The 18864-nt window shown below is 39.0% G+C and overlaps 1 protein-coding gene across 1 annotated transcript in view; it reads left to right on the plus strand.

The window, feature by feature from the left end:
* Positions 1-6: 6 nt before the first annotated feature.
* PLCL2 (phospholipase C like 2) overlaps positions 7-18864 on the plus strand; it is a 167649-nt gene continuing 148791 nt past the window's right edge. Inside the window, exon 1 of the mRNA XM_011355234.1 lies at positions 7-257. The gene's annotated coding sequence lies outside the window, so the exon portion shown is untranslated. The remainder of the gene's footprint in view (positions 258-18864) is intronic.

The raw sequence follows: 18864 nt of genomic DNA on the forward strand, positions 1-18864 counted from the left end.
CCCTGAAAGCTGGAGCCGGCGAAGGCGGCGGCGGTGGCGGCGGGGGAGGTCGCCTCGGACACGGGCAGGCGCGCTATGACAGCGGCGGGGTTTCCAACGGAGACTGCAGCCTCGGCGTGTCCGGGGATGAAGCCCGGGCCAGCCCCGCCAGGGCACCCCGCGGCGTGGCTCTCGCTCCGACCCCCAGCCCAGTCGCCTGCCCCCTCCCCCGGGAGAGCAAACCCGGCGGCCTGCCCCGCCGGAGCAGCATCATCAAGGTAGGTGGGAGAAGGGCGCTCATCGTCCACCCACAGCCGTCCTTGGGGTCTGTTTCCCTAAGAGGGGAGTGGTGGTGGAAGGGGGTTGTAAGAGGAGCCCACTCACTGCTAACGGGAACTACTGGTGCAAGGGTGCTTGGGGTGGTTGAGCAGGGATTGGATGAAAATGGCATTTGGAAAGATTGGAGAGGTGATCCTTAAGGTGCTGGGGGAGCTGTGCTCAAAGACATTCATAGTTGAACTTGGGGCTGTCACCTCTCCCAAGATTGACCTGGAAGTATGGCCTGTACCTGGCTGGGCAGGGCATGTTCTTCTATGGTGGTAGCCTAGGCTGGTAACAGATCCCCTGTAAGGTTTCTATTGTATGTTAAAGACAGTGATTATGTGAAAACATTTTCTTAAAAATCCCAGGTGGTGAACAGAGATTATTTAATAGGTTTCTTCCCATCTGTAGATAGTTGCCTTTTGCAGATGGTTATACTTCTGAGGTTGCAAAGTCTCTGGTCACTCAGTCACACGGAGAAATGGGGTAGAGTTTTGAACATAAATGCAGATTTCCGCTTTCTTAGGCTCAAGAGCTCTGAGAGATTACAGTTCTGGACAATTTAATCTTTTCCTTGCTGCAGTAGGCAGGCCTCTAGTTCTGTGGAAGTTCTTTTGGGCAGTTTGCTTGATTTTGATATCTTTTGCATTGTTATTTAGCAGAAGAAAGTCAGTGATTGTTTTGTACATTTTAAACTCAAAAAGCAATATTAGGAATTCTTGAGGTTGTGTTTTATTCTCATATGATTTGGTCTGCAGTGTAAAAATATTTCTCGTGACATGAAGTGAAAAAAATAGTTGATGAGCTAAGAAGAGCAGAGCCTTAGGCAAGACTAGCTCATCCTGCTCAACTTTGGAGCAAATATGAAAATGTTGTTTTCTGAAAATCAAGGGGTTACCAGGACAGTGAGCAACAAAACACATTGACAGGACTGCACCCACCCTTCCTATGGCTGATAACCTATGGGAAAGAGGACAGAATGGGCCACAATGAAAAGAGTTGGCACTGGTTGCATTTGAAATTTAATTGGACCTACAGAAATGTCCTGAGTACAGTGAGTCTGATGGTGTTATCAACATATGCAGTAATCTAGTGTAATATACCACCTTGCAACTCTATGTAACAGGCAGTTGTGAAACTGCTTTTCGCTTTGTCATCTATTTGTACAGTTTATGTCTGGGCAAGGGCACAATTGAAGGGCTTAAAGCTCAAGTATATTAACTACCTGCAGTAGAGGCTTAGAGTTTAAAGAAAGTAAAGTATATTTTTGCTGCATGCCTAGCTTTTAGTGAGTCATATTTTCTTTTACTCTATAGCTATGTTTCCATGTAAGTTGCTTTCAACTGTGTGTGATAATTCTATTGACAGAATTATGTGTCATATCTATTTTTTTTGATGACCAGCGATTTGTGGTGATTTCGCACTGTAGTGTTAGTGAAATTTGAGGTGAAAATTCCAGAGAAGATACTGGCCTACCTAATTTATCTCCTCTCCCCCAATTTTGTGGAGGGGTGTGTTTTTGCATTTTGAAAAATTCAAACTTTATTGGTGTCCATAGTGGGATTCACAGTGTAACTCAATTACAACAGCATCTGTTTTAATATTACATTCATGGGAGATTAGGAAGAAGGATCGTTTACCAGTATTTTTAATATGCAGAATTAAGAACTTGTTGGTGATATAATTTTTTCATTAACAATTCTAGAAGAACGTGGGGGAAATGATTAATTATTCATAAATCACTGTTTTTTTTAATTTTTAAACTTTCAAAGATTTGTCATTTTTCTTCTTGCTAATGAAGGTAGTTGGCTTTTTGTTCACAGTTGTATTCTTAAATACACATTGCCACGAACATAGTAGGACATCAGTAGATTGCTTCTTGAATCAATAGAGGAATAATAAGGAAGTACATGTTTTTTTCTGTTAAATTCTGTTAATTTCTATAATGCATGATTTTGGATTTACCAGTATCATATCTTATTCATTGTCTTTTACCTCTTAAGATGACTTGATTGACTGCTTTTTCTTGCCTCTGTTTCCAACTTGCATTTTCTTAAAAGCCCTTTTAAAACTATGGAAATAGTGTTGAAAGTTGATCAAGCCTAGATTATAGGAAATGGGTATGCTTCCTCTGAATTGATGCCTTCCTTGAAGGATCAAGATTTTAGAAGTTTAGTGTGGTAAAGACATAACAGCATCAAGACAATATCCTACTAGAATAAAAATATCTTTTACTTTAACATAAAATTTCATGTAGCAATGAATAGGGTACATTTTTGTCACATGAATGGCAGAAATTATATTTCACATTTGTTAAAAAATAATGAAAAGCTTAGCAAAAGCCCATGTAAAAAAGCAATAGACATCTTTCCTTGATTTCCTTGTGTTCTCTTTGAATATAAGGAGTGAATGCAGTCAAATGATGGAATAGTAGAGGCAGGAGTGGAATAGCAAGCAAGATGATAATTGGGGACTTGAGGGAATGCAGGAAGTAAATGCTCGCTAAGGAACATATGACCACAATTTATGGGGTTGCATTAGCTGAAATGTAGGATTTGTGAGGTATTCCTGTTCCTAGCTTCCATTTTCATGATAGCCTTGATATCCCTCTCAGGTGGGAATCCCCAAATCAGAGCAAGAAATAACAGGCTAAATGTGGTAAACAGTGGGCAAAGAAAGGGAACTATTGCTGAGTTGCATAACATATGCACACACACACTGTGGGCTGACCAGAATTATATTCTCATTGAAAGTAATTTCTTTTGGACTCTATCTGTTTTGTAAATATGGCATTGAGTAAGAAATTGTTGTAAAACTACATTTCTGCCAAAGTAAATGTGCAAATCTATACTGAAAGAGCTCCTTGGTTAAGGTAACAGTGTTGCAAAAAAATTCAGAGTAAGCAGCCTTATAGATCCTTTTAGAAATACCTTGAGAAGATAAATAAATGATGGAACTCATCACCAGACTTTTCTGCTTTTCCTTAGCTTATTGAAAGTAATATTACACTTTTTGTATTGTTTACAAAAGTCCATTAACTAGATTTTTAGGGAAGAAGCCATTATGTTTGTCATTTTAAGTAATCTAGTAAACGAAAACATCACTTTCATTTTCTCTTTCCATAATTCATTTCATCACACCATTTAATTCAATGCATGCTTTATTTTGAAACAGTTGATTTGGTTAATTGTTCAGATGGCATTCATTTTTTACAAATAGCTCAATCCCTTATTTCTAGAGTTTGGTCTAAAAATCTGAAGTAGCATTTTAGACCTTAGATTTCTTTTTAATTTTGGAAATAAATGAAGTTAAAATGTCTTTATATTTGGATAGTTTATTTTAATCACAACTAATTAAACATTTAATCAAAACTAAAAAGATATTAAATCAAAATGTGGTATAATTCGCATAAAGTAAAATTTACTCTTGTTGGTGTTCAGTTCTGTGAGATTTGACAGACTCGCACAGTCACCTAACCACTACCACAATCAGGATATAGAACAGTTCCATCACCACAAAAATTCCCCCAGTCCATTTGTAGTCTTCCCTTCCCCCCAACCCTAGACCATGGCGACCTTTGATCTTAGGCACTTTTTTAATAAGTAGGAAAAATAGCCCATTGCATTATTTTGGTATTTTAAAGTAATAACAGCAGCCACCATTTATTAAACACTTACTACATGTAGAACACATGAAAAGTGCTAAACGTAATTGTCTGACTTGGTCCTGTACCAACTGTGTAGGCTGAAGAAAACCAGAGTTCATAGAGGTTAACCCCTTGCCTAAGATGTTAGAACCTATGCCCCACTTGGGTATGGCTGCACTCTGCTACCTGCTCCTCCCCCCCCACCCCCAAATTATACTCACAGTTTTAAATTTTCTATATCTATATAGCTAAGGTAGCTTTGGTAATTTGGATGTGACTTTCCCCTTTAAATGTAGGGGACATTGGAGGGGGAAAAAGAATTTTGGCTGGCAGAAGAGGTTAACAGATGATATAACCAGGCAGCTGTTTAATCACCTGTTGTGGCTGCTTGACCAGAGCCTCCAGCTTCACTAAGACCAATGATTTGACCTTGCCCAAAGTGGCAACCCTTATTTTTTCTTAATATCATTATTGTCATTATCATAGTATCATGGTGTGTACGAGGAACACTTTTATTATCTTTATACCAGTGTATATCCCTATGTCTTGATGCCAAACACCCAAGAAGGGGAATAAGCAGACCTTTTACATTTATTATACATATTTAAACAAAATAATAAAAATGTACACGTGGACATTATATTGGCCCATGGTGTAAATGAACTAGACTCCGTGTAGGCAAAAGTTGGGCTGTATTTATCAATTCCACACAGATAACAAGCACTCAGTAACTAAATTTTGAATTGGGTCTTAAATATAATGTCTACATTTGACTTTAGACTTTCTTTTTGAATGGTCGGGAAAAGACAACTGCATGCCCAGAAAACTTGTGGGCATATCACAAATATTAAACAGATAGCAACCAGATCACAGTGTGAATTTGTGTGGATATAGGCAGCCTGGAGCATTTAGGTCAGAAAAATCTAATGGCCAATCAACTCTTCACTTTGTGGTAATGCACTTCAGGCCACACAAGATAACTGTTGAAAGGCCAGGGCATGGCTGCTTGTCTCAGCCTGCGCAGAGAGCTTTTTCACAGTTCAGAGTTCAGTTTTCAGAAGTAATCAGAGGGTATTAATTTTTCATACCCTAAAAACTACTTGCCCCCTTTTGCTTTTTCCCTTCCCAATTTTCTAACCTCTCCTCCGAACAATTATATTTGATTCGTGTTGTTTTTCACCAAATCCAAATAGACAACTGACAGGAAATTGTTTATTTTTTTAATTGCTGATCTTGGCCACTCAAGTTATTTTCTTAAAAAGCTCTCTCCCAGAATCTGTTCGGTTCCCTTTATAGTTCTGTGTGCTCTGTCCGTGAGGGGTCTAAACTAGACTCTTCTTTTTTTCTTTTTCTTCTTTTTTAAAGCTTAAGGTACCCATGCCTCAATACTCAACAAAATAAGGAAATGTTATTTGTAGCCGAAATACAGATATAAATGAAGTATAAACACTCATATTTTCTCTTCAGACTTTATTTTATACATATATGTCCAAGAATAGATGCTCTATTCCTTATTAATACTAAGTGTTGGCTGTCATTACTCACTCATCTACCAGACCTCTGAATTAGTTTAGCTACTTTTTAAATTTTATATTAGTGAGATTCTGTAGTACAGGGGATATTCAGTTATTTTTACCAGTGGGCCACAGGATCTGAAACTGTGTATTTGCAAGCTGCCTGACCAGCTTTTATCTACTGATAATGATGGCAAATCGAGAGGGTTGTGCTTGGCATAGTAGTATTAGTAGTGACTCAAACTCAAGTCAGAACCCCCAGGGAAGTCTCAGTAGTACCTATTTTCCTTTTGTCAGCATAATTTCATAGTTTTAGGTTGCTCAAAATATATCATTAATTACATTGAGCTTTAGAGACAATTATGCGAATGGCCCAGCCGGCTGGCAGGACACTTGGCACCTGCCTACTTCCAAGTGGCAGGGGAGGGCAGGTGGCGAGGCCCTGCTGGCCTCTAGTGGTAATTGGCAGGCGTAATTAGGCAAACTGTCTTCCAGCTAATAATCTCAGATGGGCTATACTGGTTTTATGCTGCACTCAGGCCACATGTTACATGTCTGGATTATTCAAGAGACAGAAGAGGGTAGGAAAAATAGTGTAGAGTTAAGTGCTTGGATCATATTCTGGCTCTTTCTCTTCCTTTCTGTACAGCGTTGGGTACTTAAGTCTTGTGTGTCTAGTTACTCCATCTGTAAAATGGAGAGAGTAAAATACCTCCTCATAGCATTGTTGTGAAGATTAAATGAGATGGTGTGTATGAAATATTCGGAGCAGTGTGTGGCACGTAATAAACACTCAATAAGCAATACCTAGTATGCTCGTTTTTCTGACTTTTAGTTTCTCTTATTTAGTGCTTATCCTGAGATGAGCAAACTCATTTAGCTCCATTTGAGTTGGAGATCACTAACATTGACATGCACATTTTTGAAAGTTTCGTCTTTTGAAATATGCAGAATGTACCCAGAGAAATTGCTCAGACATATTCTAAAGATGCTTTCAAGAATGATTTGTTTTCATGCATTTCTAAATCTGAAACCTCAGTACAACTGTGCACATATTTAAATAGACCCAGCTGAATGGTCAGAGGGAATTGAGCATCAGTTTCATTGAGCCAAGCACCCATGTGTTTTGGTTTGCCCAGGCAGTCCAGATTTACACCTTTCGTCCTGATAAAATTATTAATAGCACCTTCTTTCAAAGACATCCTGGTTTGGATGATAAATGATCTGGCTACCCTCCTTATCTGCTTTTTGCAAACTCTTTGTTACAACCTGCACGGGGGCCCCATGAGACTGCTCTCTGTGCCTAATCTTTGCCTTTACATTTACACCTCTCTTTTCTTAGTTTGGAATGATTTTTTTCTCTCTCTCAGTCATCTTCTAGATCTTCTTCAGTTAACCAGCTCTCTGAATGAATTGTTTCTTTGCCTGCCAACCACCACTCTGCCTGTTTTCTCCATACAGCCCCGTTTCCTTCTGCCACTTAGGTAACTGATTATATTCACCTTGAATTTATGGAAGCACCTAGTTTAATGTTTGTGGAAAGCATGTATTTAGGTATGTAATTGTTGAATAAATGTATGAATGGATGAATAAGTGGACATAAATGACACAACTTATCTTAGGAGTTTGACGAAGATGTTATTTAGACTTAACTCCAACTGGTTTTGATTGGAATATAAAACTCAGTGGGCTGTGTACTTCAAAGAAGAAATTTATTTCATCTATGTAATTTTGGAAACAATCAAATGGAAGGAAATACCTTCATTTAAATTTGGATCCAAGAATTTGGTTGGTTCCAGAATTGTCCTACAAGATGTTAAAATAAATGATCTGTCCTTTTTGTGCCCCTGAAATAAGAATAGATCTTTGAAATTTTCTTTTGATTTATGTTCTGCTATCAGAGTTTAAAAAGCATGGTGAGAAAGCTTGACTGTTAAAGCATTTAATCTCTTTTCTGGTATTTGGTTTCTTTGAGTGGCATTTATGGTTTTTGCTTGGTTTGTTGTTTATTTTTAAGGAACTAAATTACTGAAACTTGTTGTCTTTCACATTGTATTGGCAAAAGATATCCATTGGGAGTGCTTTAATAAAAAAGAAAATAAATACGGAATATAGAGTACTAGTAGATGGAGCTGTAGAAGTAGGATTTTTAATTACTAAGCACATTTTGTCAATTAATGTTAGAAATTTTACCTTTTCTCGTAACAAAGTTTGAGTGTAGAAGAAGTACTAAGAAATGCTTTTTATGTATCATCTCACGCAAGTCTCACCACAGCCTACAAGGAGACCTTAGGATTCCCTTTTTATAGACAAGGAAACCCACCCCTCAAGTTTTGGAGATTTCCAAGTAAGGTCACAGAGCTTGTAGGAGGCAAAACCAGCATTCAGACCAGGTTTGATTGACTTGAAAATCCACACTTTGAACTGCTCCATTACCCTCTTTCCATGTCATCTGAAACGTATCTTTGACTTTTTCTTTTTTCTCCTACTTGTCCAAGCCATTCTGGCTCCTTAATCTTAGCAATATTTACCAGTCCTAAAATAGGGGACTGATTTTTAATTAGGAAAGTTTGGTCTTTTGCTGGTGAATCTTGGGATGAAGCCAACATGTAGCTAATCAACAAAAAGCCATAGTTGTATTCCTGTTCACCATTTTTGTCTGATCCACAAACCAGGATTTTATCCTTTTCCTGTTCACATTCCTTTGATAGAGTTGAAAACTTCTTAGGAGGGTCATTTTCCATTTTTGTTTCTTTTTTAACAAAAATTGATTTATAGTTATACACTTTTTAGGGTCCTGGAAAGTAAAGCAGATAATAATTAGTAACAATTTGTTTTTAGGTGAGCTTCTTCTGATAGTATCTATCCATGTTATTGTTTTGGAATTTTCAAATGATTATAAAATTATAAAATATGTTAATATGACACGTTACTATGAAATCAGTATTCAGGTATCTTCTTGAAGTATGCTAAATATACTGATTTGGAAATAGCTGATATTAACACACCAGTAACTAAGCAGCTGTTTTTATTAGTGATTAATAATGTGGATTGATGGGATTTTTAGACCAGAAAGAGATCGTGTAAAATTCTTTTGTAAGAGATACACAAGACCATACTGACTAGTACGTTTAGCTCCTAGCTATGGTTGAGTTCATTAATTTGCATGTTAGCATAACAGAATTGAAAAAAATAGTTATGTAATACTGCAGTATGTGAGTATTAATAGAACAAGATGTGGTCTTCCAAACAGCTATATTTGAGAATTTGTTTTTTTGCTATAGATAGCTGCATGTGTACACATGCTGTACTTGTGCATTCATATACTCTGAAGACTCTATTTATAAATAGTAAAGATTAAGAACAAATCAAATAATGTAGTGGTAGGTTGACACGAGTCCTGCCTTGTGAGAGACTGACGGGTAGCAGGTGTCTGCTTTCTAAATTGAAAATGCCCAGGAAGGGATAGGATGTTTTATGAGCATTGCTGATGAAGCCTCTATTGCTCTTGACCAGTTAGCATGGCCATAGAGGGATAAGTGACCTCGTTTGCAGCTACCATTAGAATCACAAGCCGTGTGACTCTCTCCATATGGTTTCCTGTTACCTTTTATTTTCCATCTTTTTTCTAAGCTCTGATATCCTGTGGGCATAGTAGATGTAATTTTTTAGGTAGTTAATGTGGTCGTACGTTTATTGTTGAAGGAAATACTGTGCGTTGGTTAGGTTTATTTCTATCAAGTCATGCTAATAGTTAATATTAAATATCAGTAGAATTATTTAGAGGTTTTCATATCAAAACACTCCTGATGTAATATCAGTTTTAAAGATGTGTTATCTTTGGAATTTTTGATGATTTTTGTTGAAAGAGATCTGTATGCTTTCGATTTTTGTTGAAAGAGATCTGTAGGTAGATTCCCATAAATGTTTTTCTATATGTTAAAAATATTAGAAGAATTGCTGTGCCATTGTATATGTATATATTCAGCTTTAGTAGATATTATCATGTGGTTTTTCTAACTGGTTAAACCAATTTACACACCCATGAAGTTATATGAGTTCTAGTTGCTATAAATACTTACTAACACTTGGTATTGTTTTTTAATTGCAACCATTTTGATGGTTATATAATTAGACATTACTGTGGCTTTTAGGTTGCGTTTCCCAGATGACTAATGATGTTGAGCACCTTTTCATATGTTTTCTTGGCCATTTGGATATTCTCCTTTGTAAAATGCCTGTTCTAGTCTTTTGCCCATTAAAAAATTGTTTTTTATTTCTTTTAAATGTATTTGTAGGACTGCTTTACATTTTTTCAGTGTGTATATGTGTGTGTATGTGTATGACATCATATATACTTTCTTTTAGCATGTCACCTGTCTTTTCACTGTCTTAAATGGTGTCTTGTAATGAATACCACTTCTTAATTTTAGTGAAATACAATTTATTAGTAATCAGTATTATCTTTTATGGTTCTTATTTTTGTGTCCTGTTTAAGAAATCTTAGCTTAAGACCATGAAGATATTCACTTATTTAACTTCTAGAACCTGTTACAATCTATCTGGAAATTATTTTGTATATGCTGTGAAGTAGAGGTCAAGATTTTCTTTCCGTATAAATATCCAGTTAATTAATTCAGCACCCCCATCCCCACCCCACCCCCGCCCCACTGTACTGCATTGGCCATTTGTCATAAATCAAGCGACTATATATATGTGGGTGTATTTCTGGAGTCTTTTTTGTTTCATCAGTATACTTGCCTACATTAACTGTAACAGCCCCAAACTGGAAACAACCAAGTGCCTATTTTATAAAACAGCGTCTTATACAGTGGAATACTGTGAAGAAATATGAGATCAAAAAGAGCAGACGACTGATACATGTACCGCTCTAGTCTCTTGAGCATAATGTTGAGGGAAAGAAACCAGCCACACACACACACACAAAATACATATTGCATGATTCCATTTATATAAAGTTCAAAAACAGGCAAATTAATGGAACATTTACAAACATGTGAAACATCTTTTTGCTGCAGTGGAGCATGTGTGGAGTGGTCAGACCCGATGGTCAAACTGAGTGACACTGTGAAGAGTGGGCAGCTGGTTGGAATAGCATGAAAACTGTATCTTTCCTGGACTGTATTGAGAACATGTAAGGAACTGGGCCTGGGTGGGAAGTTGACACGGTAGTGAAGGGTATATTAGTCATTGGAATCATCTTACACTGTTGTCGTGATTGCTGGGAGTTTTTATGATTTGTTTGTTGTACTTTTTTGAGCATTTTAATCCCTTCAGGTGCACTCAGAGGGTTTAATATTTGAAAGTGCACTGCTCATACAAAACTTTGAGAACCACTCATTTGTGGAGCACCTGTTCTCTGCATGACAGTTTTCTAGATAGCACTTTTTGGTCTCAAGAGAAGTTAAGAAACAGAAACCAGTTATCCAGGTCTGCAGACAAAAACAAGAGTTATTTGATTACCGCTGAATAGCAATATACCTAGCATCCCAGGTGGTCAGCATAGAGTTCTAACTCTGCGGAACACTTATCTTTCCCATTTAAATATTCTTTCAGGTGGGCAAAACACCAGATCTTCTAATGGATCATTTTAGGACACACTGAAATTGCCTGGATTAGAAAATATACTAATGTTCAGATCCACTTCAGTCCTATTAGATCAGAATTTCTGGGGCATTCCTAAAGCACCCTGGGAGATTTTAAGATATAGCTAGGATTAAGAACAGCTGTGAAACTTTTCTCATGTTGGGTCTTTGACTGCCCCATTCAGCTTTATTATATATCAGAGAACAAGCAGTTCCAGAATCCTGCAGGTGATGGACAGCTGGTGATACTGTGGCTGATGGGGAGCAGGGGGTACGGTTAAACCTGCAACTGCCTCAGTGGAGCTTTCCTTTCGAGGAGCTGAGTTGCCCTTTTTCTGAAGAAATATAAAATACTCATAAAGGGAAACAAATCCTTAGTTAAATTTGGAGAAACAGATTTTGTATGCAAAAATGAGGGTCTGCCCTGTGTGCTAATTATTGTACCATAAGAATGTATTTTTGATCTAGGTAAAGAGTATGTAGTGTCAGTTCTCAAAAGGCCCTGAGTTGGTTATTTGGAGCCTCTGTCTACCTGGATTAATCATCACTGTGCAATCACTATTTCCTGGTTCATCTCTTGGCTCTTTTCCATCCCTGACAGAGAAAAGACATCTGCGTACCCGTGATATTCTACATCATGGGGGAAGAACTTTCCCAGGACGAATGTTTTTTAGAAAGAACTAATTTGACTGAGGCATGAGGACTATTTCTAGATAGAGGTTATTGTACATTTCAAATTTTGTTGAATGGAGTCTTCACATTTCCTTTAACCGCCTCATCTTGTGTTGAAGTGGCAATAGGTAGCAAAAATGCTGTTTATTCATGGAAGATTATAAATCAACACTTGCCAGACAGGTATCTATTTGTACAGGTAATTTGTGCTGGGAGGAAGAGAACCAGTCTAGTGATGCTTCAGCACACCTCATTATGGTGTGCTGACAGTCTGGGTTGGTATGCCATGACCTTTGGGTGAATGTCTATATGCTGTTGCATTTTCCTCTTGCCACGCAGACGCTTGCAGTCAGGATGAATGACCATTGAATTCTCAAAACATCTATAAAAATATTTTATTGGTTGCAAAGCAGTAACATGGAAATATCAGCATTGCTTCTTTGCAGTCTCAGTTACTTGTGTGTACTCTTTTCCCCTCATCTTGGTTGCTCCATTAGCAGATCATCAATAGTCACGTTTATTCTTTTAGAGCATTTTTTTTTTCTCTTCTAAATTAATATGAGTGGGAGGGATATTCCAGCAGAGAAGCTTACGAAAACTTATTCTCTGTACGGGCTGAGGAAGAGACGTGATGTGGCGGGAAGACTGCATCCTTAGAGACTCCTGTCTCTAGAGGCTGGAGGAATACCCACAGTTTATCAGCAGAAAAGTGTTCTTAATCTTCCTGATCATGATTGGGACTCACTTATTAATACATATACTTTCAATAGGTTGTTTAATTAATTTGTCAATGTGAGAGGCCTGGTAGAAATGAATTTTAATATTCTTTGCGGGAGAAAGTCTCTGATCTGTTTGTGAAAATTTAGTACTCAGCGATATTGCCCAAGCGAGAAATTAGAGAGAGAGGTTTCCTATCCTACATAATTAGCATGATCTTCTTACCCATCTTCTTTGTTAGGGAAGAAAGTATTGTTGAAGAGTATTTTTAAATAGTTAAATAGCCCTTTGTGCCAAAGAATAGCTGCCATTGATGAATGCTCCCCTGAGGGGTCTAGAAGCAAGAAAGTGAAACAAAGTGAGAGAAATAGGACACAGTGCTCTGCCGCAGTCCTTACTGAGGAGATGAGAACTGTCCTCGCTGTGGCAGCGCCCTGACCTCCGTGCGTTTATCCCGCCTTCCCCATCCTTACTGGTTGCCAGACAGCAAGGTAAAACGAGGAAGGTGGCATAGAAGATGTCACCAAAATAACAGGGCATGATAAAGCTCCTGTCCCCTGATAGAATTTGGCAACTTACAGGGCCATCATTCCTAGAAACACCAGGGGCCATTAAATCCATAAATTATGCTCCAAAGAAAAAACACTTTTAACCTTTTCTACACCAGGCTGCAGATAGAAAATGACATAATTGTACAGCTGAGTTTGAAGAGATTGTGGCTAGAGGCCTCACCCAGCTATGGTGAGGGCAGGGATGGAAGTTGGGGGATCACAGGGATCAGTGTCTTGGCCAGCCTGTAATCTACCGGCAGCACACAGTGGTATGCCGGGGCGCATCGATTAGGAGGCTGTCCTTTGAAGGTGGTGGAGAGGAGAGCAGAGGCGTAAGTAGAGGTACAGTTGGCTCTGAGTGCCCTGCACCTCTTACTGTCTTGGCAATGCCCTCCATAACGCAACTCCAGTGGCGAATTCACTTTAGTGGTAGGTCAGAGCTTGGCCCCAAGACATACTATGCAGCTGTTGCCACTGTGCAGACAACAGCAGATAAGTTAGCCTGGCTTGTGCCTGTGACTACTGAACAGAATGGAACATCTCAAGAGTTAGAGGAACAGTCAAGCACTACATTCATGGGACTGCTGGTTTCATATGTGGAGAGGAGTGTTAATCTAGCCTTAGACTTTTCTGCTGTATCTGAACAGAGCAGACCATTAGGGTCATGTTTAAAATCAACAAAAAGAGCTTCGAGTAGGTAGGGAGGCTGAATTCTTTGAGTTTCTCAGCAGAGGTTCAAACCCAACATGTAGACCCAGTTCCAGTGGTCGGAAGCTGGCCTGTGGAGACTGGGAGCTACAAATCGAGGGTTTAAGACTTTGGTTTAGGGTTTGTGCATCTGCTTGATTGAAATGTTAATTATCAAGAGGTTCTGCTTTCTCCTCTTTTTGGTGTAAGAGATATGTGAATTCTTGTCTGCCAGATTTCTTACGTCTTTTGGACCCCTGGTGAGTACATTTCCGCGTAACTGATGATGTAAATGAAGCCTACACAGATCTTGGGAGGATCTGTTTGTCTGAATGATTCACTTTTTGCTATTTTACTTCATTCAGTTCTTTACATGAGAAAGATCTGTGCTGTTTCTATACGGCTGCTCATAAATCTATTAAACTATTTGCTCTCCTTCCTAAAAAATCCTAACAAAAAACTACCTTATTTTAAAAGTCATTTAATTTCCATCCCCCCTCCTACATCACTCATAATTTATCATGTTGTTTTCAATACTCCCTGCTCCACCTTATTTGAATATCACATTTTGGTTTCATGTTTTTAATTTTTTCACTCTGGCTTTGGTTTACTTACCATTTCAAAGGCCCTGTGCATTCTCCCCAGTCAGTCATTTTTGTTATTTTTCAGCATTGTGAGCTGGTGGGTTGGCATGACTGTTTAAGTCACTACCAGGATAAAGCCACTGAGATCTTAATCTCAGAGTCTTAAACGTTTCTGTTATGAGATAGCAGTGACTGTGATACCAAAGAAAATAACCTTCATTTTTTTCCAGACAAAAGTAAAAATTCAGAGAAGAATTCGGGAAATCTCTTAAGGCAGTTAATAATTTATATATAGTTATTTGTGTATTAGTATTTTTCAGTGGGCTTGAACAGACAATCACATTTTTAATTAATGAAATTGCACTTTATTTTTTCTCATAGAGAGTATCCAGTTGAAGACAGAAGATCTGAACTTTATATCTAGCTTGTATTTTGACTTTTAGGAAAATCAGTCAAAATCTTTATATCTCACTGTGTTCTCTATAAATTGAAATGAAGCTATATGTTGATCTGCTCATTTCATTAGGATAATTATCCTAATATTTTAAAAGAACTTTAAAACTCTGAAAACAAGATGCTATGAAAACATAAAATGGTAGTAACAATACTTCATAACTAACAAAAATATGGGAGAGTTCCTCTTTGCAAATAATACCTCATATTTGCACAGTCCTTTAATCTCTACAAGGCACTTTTAACAACTCAGTTTACTGTCACAACTATCTTGTGCTGTGGACATCATTGGTGGCCCCCACCTTATAGGTGAAGAAACTGAGACCCATGTATACACAATTACACCTAGTTGCACACAACTTTAGTAAGGTTGGATCCAGGTCTCCTGGCTGGTAGTCCAGTCTTTTCATTCTCCCTGCCACTCAGGTACGTTCACACATTTCAAATGTGTAAATTGGGAAGGTGACACTTCATTCCTTACCCACCTGATTAACCAGGCACAAAAATAGCAACCCCAGCATCATCAAAAAGTAATCTCAGGGCAGCACCCGTTTGAATTGTTTGGCTGGTTGAGAAACTGAAGAGTTGTTGCTCTGTGAAAGGAACTGAAGTTTATGCCTTGAGCATTTGTCTCTGGCCCGCTATTACTTAGAAAAATTAACTGCTTCAGTGCTTGTTCTGATAAGGTAGACCATCTGTATGTCCTTGAAGTTAAAAAAAAAAAAAATTGTTTTTGCACTAAATTTATTTAGCAAGCCAGACCTATATGTCATTCCAAGAAAGCAGCAGCATTGCTCCCTGCTATTGTGGAAGCCACCTGTCGTTTTCAAGGTGATGCTCTGGGTGACTAAAGACCCCTTAGAATGTGGGGGCTGTGTCGTGCCGGGTGTGTCGTGCCAGCTGTGCTGGCACAGTCCTTTTCCCATGGCCATGATACCCAGGGTGAAGCTGGTGCTGATGAAGACAGAGTCACAAGCTGTCCTCCACTGAGCCAAGGAGCTTTGCAGAGAGTAAGACTCCACTCTCTGGTGCAGGTCTGCATCCCTGACTCTGGGTGAGCAGTGCCCACACAAATGGGCAACTCTTGGCAAGGATATTTGTGAATGTCCATACTGTCACCTCCTCCCCACCATCGGTGGCATATGGTCTTTTATCATGCTTCTTAGAGAAACCTCTCAGCCTTTGCCTTGAGACCTGTATACCAGTCCTCCCTCTGTTACAGTGGGGAGCTTGCCTCTCTTCCCTATTGTCTCTGTGCTCCACATCCCATCCTCTCCCTCCTATATCTTTAATTTCTGCTTCTATGCTTATGTCTCCCTCATCAGCATAAAAACACACTTAGGTTTTTAAAAAATAAAGATAGCAATAATCTTTCCTCTTCCCTCTAAAGCGCTCTCTTCATTTGTATCTTGAAAGAGTAGCTGTGATCTCCTGCTCTAATTTCTTTCTGTTTTCTGTGCTACCTTCTCCCACCAGTGAAGGCCATCTGGGCTCACCATGCCACACCGTTAATAGACCTCCTTCCCTTATTCCAGGCCTTATCCTGGGCAGCTTTTCCATAGCCATAGCTACAATTAACTAGGTATTCACTGACGAGCCTCAGATTGATATCTTTAGCTCAGATTTGCCTTCTGAACCCAAGGTCCAACTGCCTACTCAGCATCCCTCTAGCATATCACCATATATCTCACTGCATTTCTTAACCTGCTCCTACCCTCCATCTGGTTCTTTTCCGAGCTATTTACTTTGGCAAATGGCACCACCATCCATTCTCCTTTCTTTATGGTTAAAGAATCAGTCTGGATGAAAGAGTATTTTTCATTAGGGAGCTGAAAAACTCAGGAAATTATAGCAACTTCTTTCAGAAGAAAAATGCTTGTACCTACCCCCCCCCCAGCTTTTTAAAGAAATAGTCTTCAGTTCTGATATATGTTGCCATTAAAATTAGGTAAGTGCATGATTTCTTCAGCAAAAACATGGGCTGAATTGAATCAAAGTGATTTAACTCTTAAGCATAAATTTTTCTGTAATTTTCATTCTAATATGGTTTGGAGGGAATCATACAAGTATCTAGGTATTCATTTGCCTCTACCCTCAACCTCCATTACTTTTTGAGAGTCTCTTAGCATTATTTGTCAAGCATAGATTCACTTAAAATTGCAAAGCAAATTTAATTGCTATCTTGTTCACAAACATGGGTTTCTTATAGGAAAGGTGTTATAAGTTAGGAATGGGCATATTTGTGAGCCAGAGAGGCACAATTTTTAAGCATTTTGAAAAAAAGTATCTATATGAAGAATTTGTTTTCTTTAAAGGTTTCAATTTGGAGTCTCATCATCTTTAGACTAGGGCAGTAGTTCTTATTCTGGAATCTGTGATTTATAATTTTTTCCTCATTGCTTGTTTTCCTGTTACTTTAAAGTTTGTTTCTGTGAAAATAATTATTTTTAGTGTGCGTGCCAAAGATATTACTAAGCTATTTGATACAGGTGAGTATCAGGTGGGAGGGAATGATGGTACGCATGGTCTGGAAGTCCCCATTGGAGCCACCTTCATGTTATGGCTCTAGTTTAGTTTCTACTTTGATATGCACTAAAGCAGGCCTGTTCTGTCATATGATCATGGGCATCCAGCTCTTCTTATATCGGAAAATGCTAAAAAACAGCAAACTACATTGGAGCTCCAGCCCTTTAATTTTACTTTCGTTGCTGGATATGATGAGACACAAAACCCCTATGCTGGTGGTATAGCAAGGCCCTTGTCCGTGTATGTGTAGAATCAGTAGGAATTCTGGTGTGCCCAGCAGCGGGTGCTCAGCTGTGTGAGAGGACAGAGCTGTAAAGGTTCAGCAAGGTTGTGTATCATATGGCCAGGTGGGAGAAGACATACCCAGTGGGAGAGCGCTGGGGAGAGGGGGGCTTTATTTATTTGGGGAAGTGATCAGGTTGGTTTTGTGGTTGAGTGTAGAAGGAAACAATTAAAACAGTTTATTTAACATGGCACCATACACTCACAGTTGCTGACACTGCCTCCAATATTTTAAAGCAGATTTTGGCAGGACAGATCCCCTTCAGCATGCTCCTGGGTGAGCCCATTGGCATTCTTCATTACCGCCACTGGATGGTTTTCATCTGTTATGTATGTGTAGAATTTCAAAGAATTCATCTTTTGTGATCTCATTTTGGAAGGTGCAGTGGCCACGGCTGTCTTTGAAATGTAGAACCGTGATGGTAAAAAAACCTTGATCCCATGGAAGAGGGAACATCTGGACATGGGGCAGCTAATCTGGCTTGGCTGCTTAGGTGACAAAAGTCCACGTGTCGTGAGAAGCTGTAGCTTTCTGTGTCCCTGCTCAGTTTTTTTCAAAGCTGCCAGGCAGTAATCCTAAAAAAAAATTCGATGCCTGCAAAGTTGTCAATCTGGTGAGAGTCATGGCTATGACTTTTACTCCTTAACCTTTTAAAGAGATTTTGAGAGCAGACTATGGAATTCATGTGGTTAACACTGAGGACAAATGTGAGAAGCGTGTTGTGTGAGATGCATATGTGCGTTTGAAGACAGAGAAAACCCTGTTTTCACAGGGAGGAGTTTCCTGATGAGTTGGCTGATTTGGTGGTTATCTGCCCCCCCCCCCCTTTTAATGATGACACTGGTTAACGAAATCCAATAAGTTTCGAGTGTACAATTCAATAGTAAGTCATATATGTATATTTCATTGTGTGTTCACTGCCCATATACCTGGCCTTTTGAGTGAAGTCTATTTTTCAGTTCAGGGCTTTGCCATCACCGTGATGGATGATACTGGAAAACTAGGAGTGCTTTTGCCTAGATGCCATCCAGGAAGCACAGCCTGGAAGCAGATAACCAAGCACATCTGCTGGGCAGTCAGTGACACAACTATGGCAGCTTTTTTTGCAGATAAAAGCCTGTAGACTTCAGGAAGAACTACAGAACATTTTCAAAAGTTATTTTGGTTCAGACAACCTTACACTGAATACGAACTGAATCCCCTCCATGACAAAGCGTCAGTGGTGCTATCCTTGCTACAAAAGGCCCCAGGGTGTGTGGGCACAGGTTGTGATGTACAGTGAATGGAACTAGAAGAGGGTTGTAGGACTGCCACACTCCTTGACA

Source organism: Pteropus vampyrus, unplaced genomic scaffold (genome assembly GCF_000151845.1).
Source record: "Pteropus vampyrus isolate Shadow unplaced genomic scaffold, Pvam_2.0 Scaffold1, whole genome shotgun sequence".
Classification (NCBI taxonomy): Eukaryota; Metazoa; Chordata; class Mammalia; order Chiroptera; family Pteropodidae; genus Pteropus; species Pteropus vampyrus.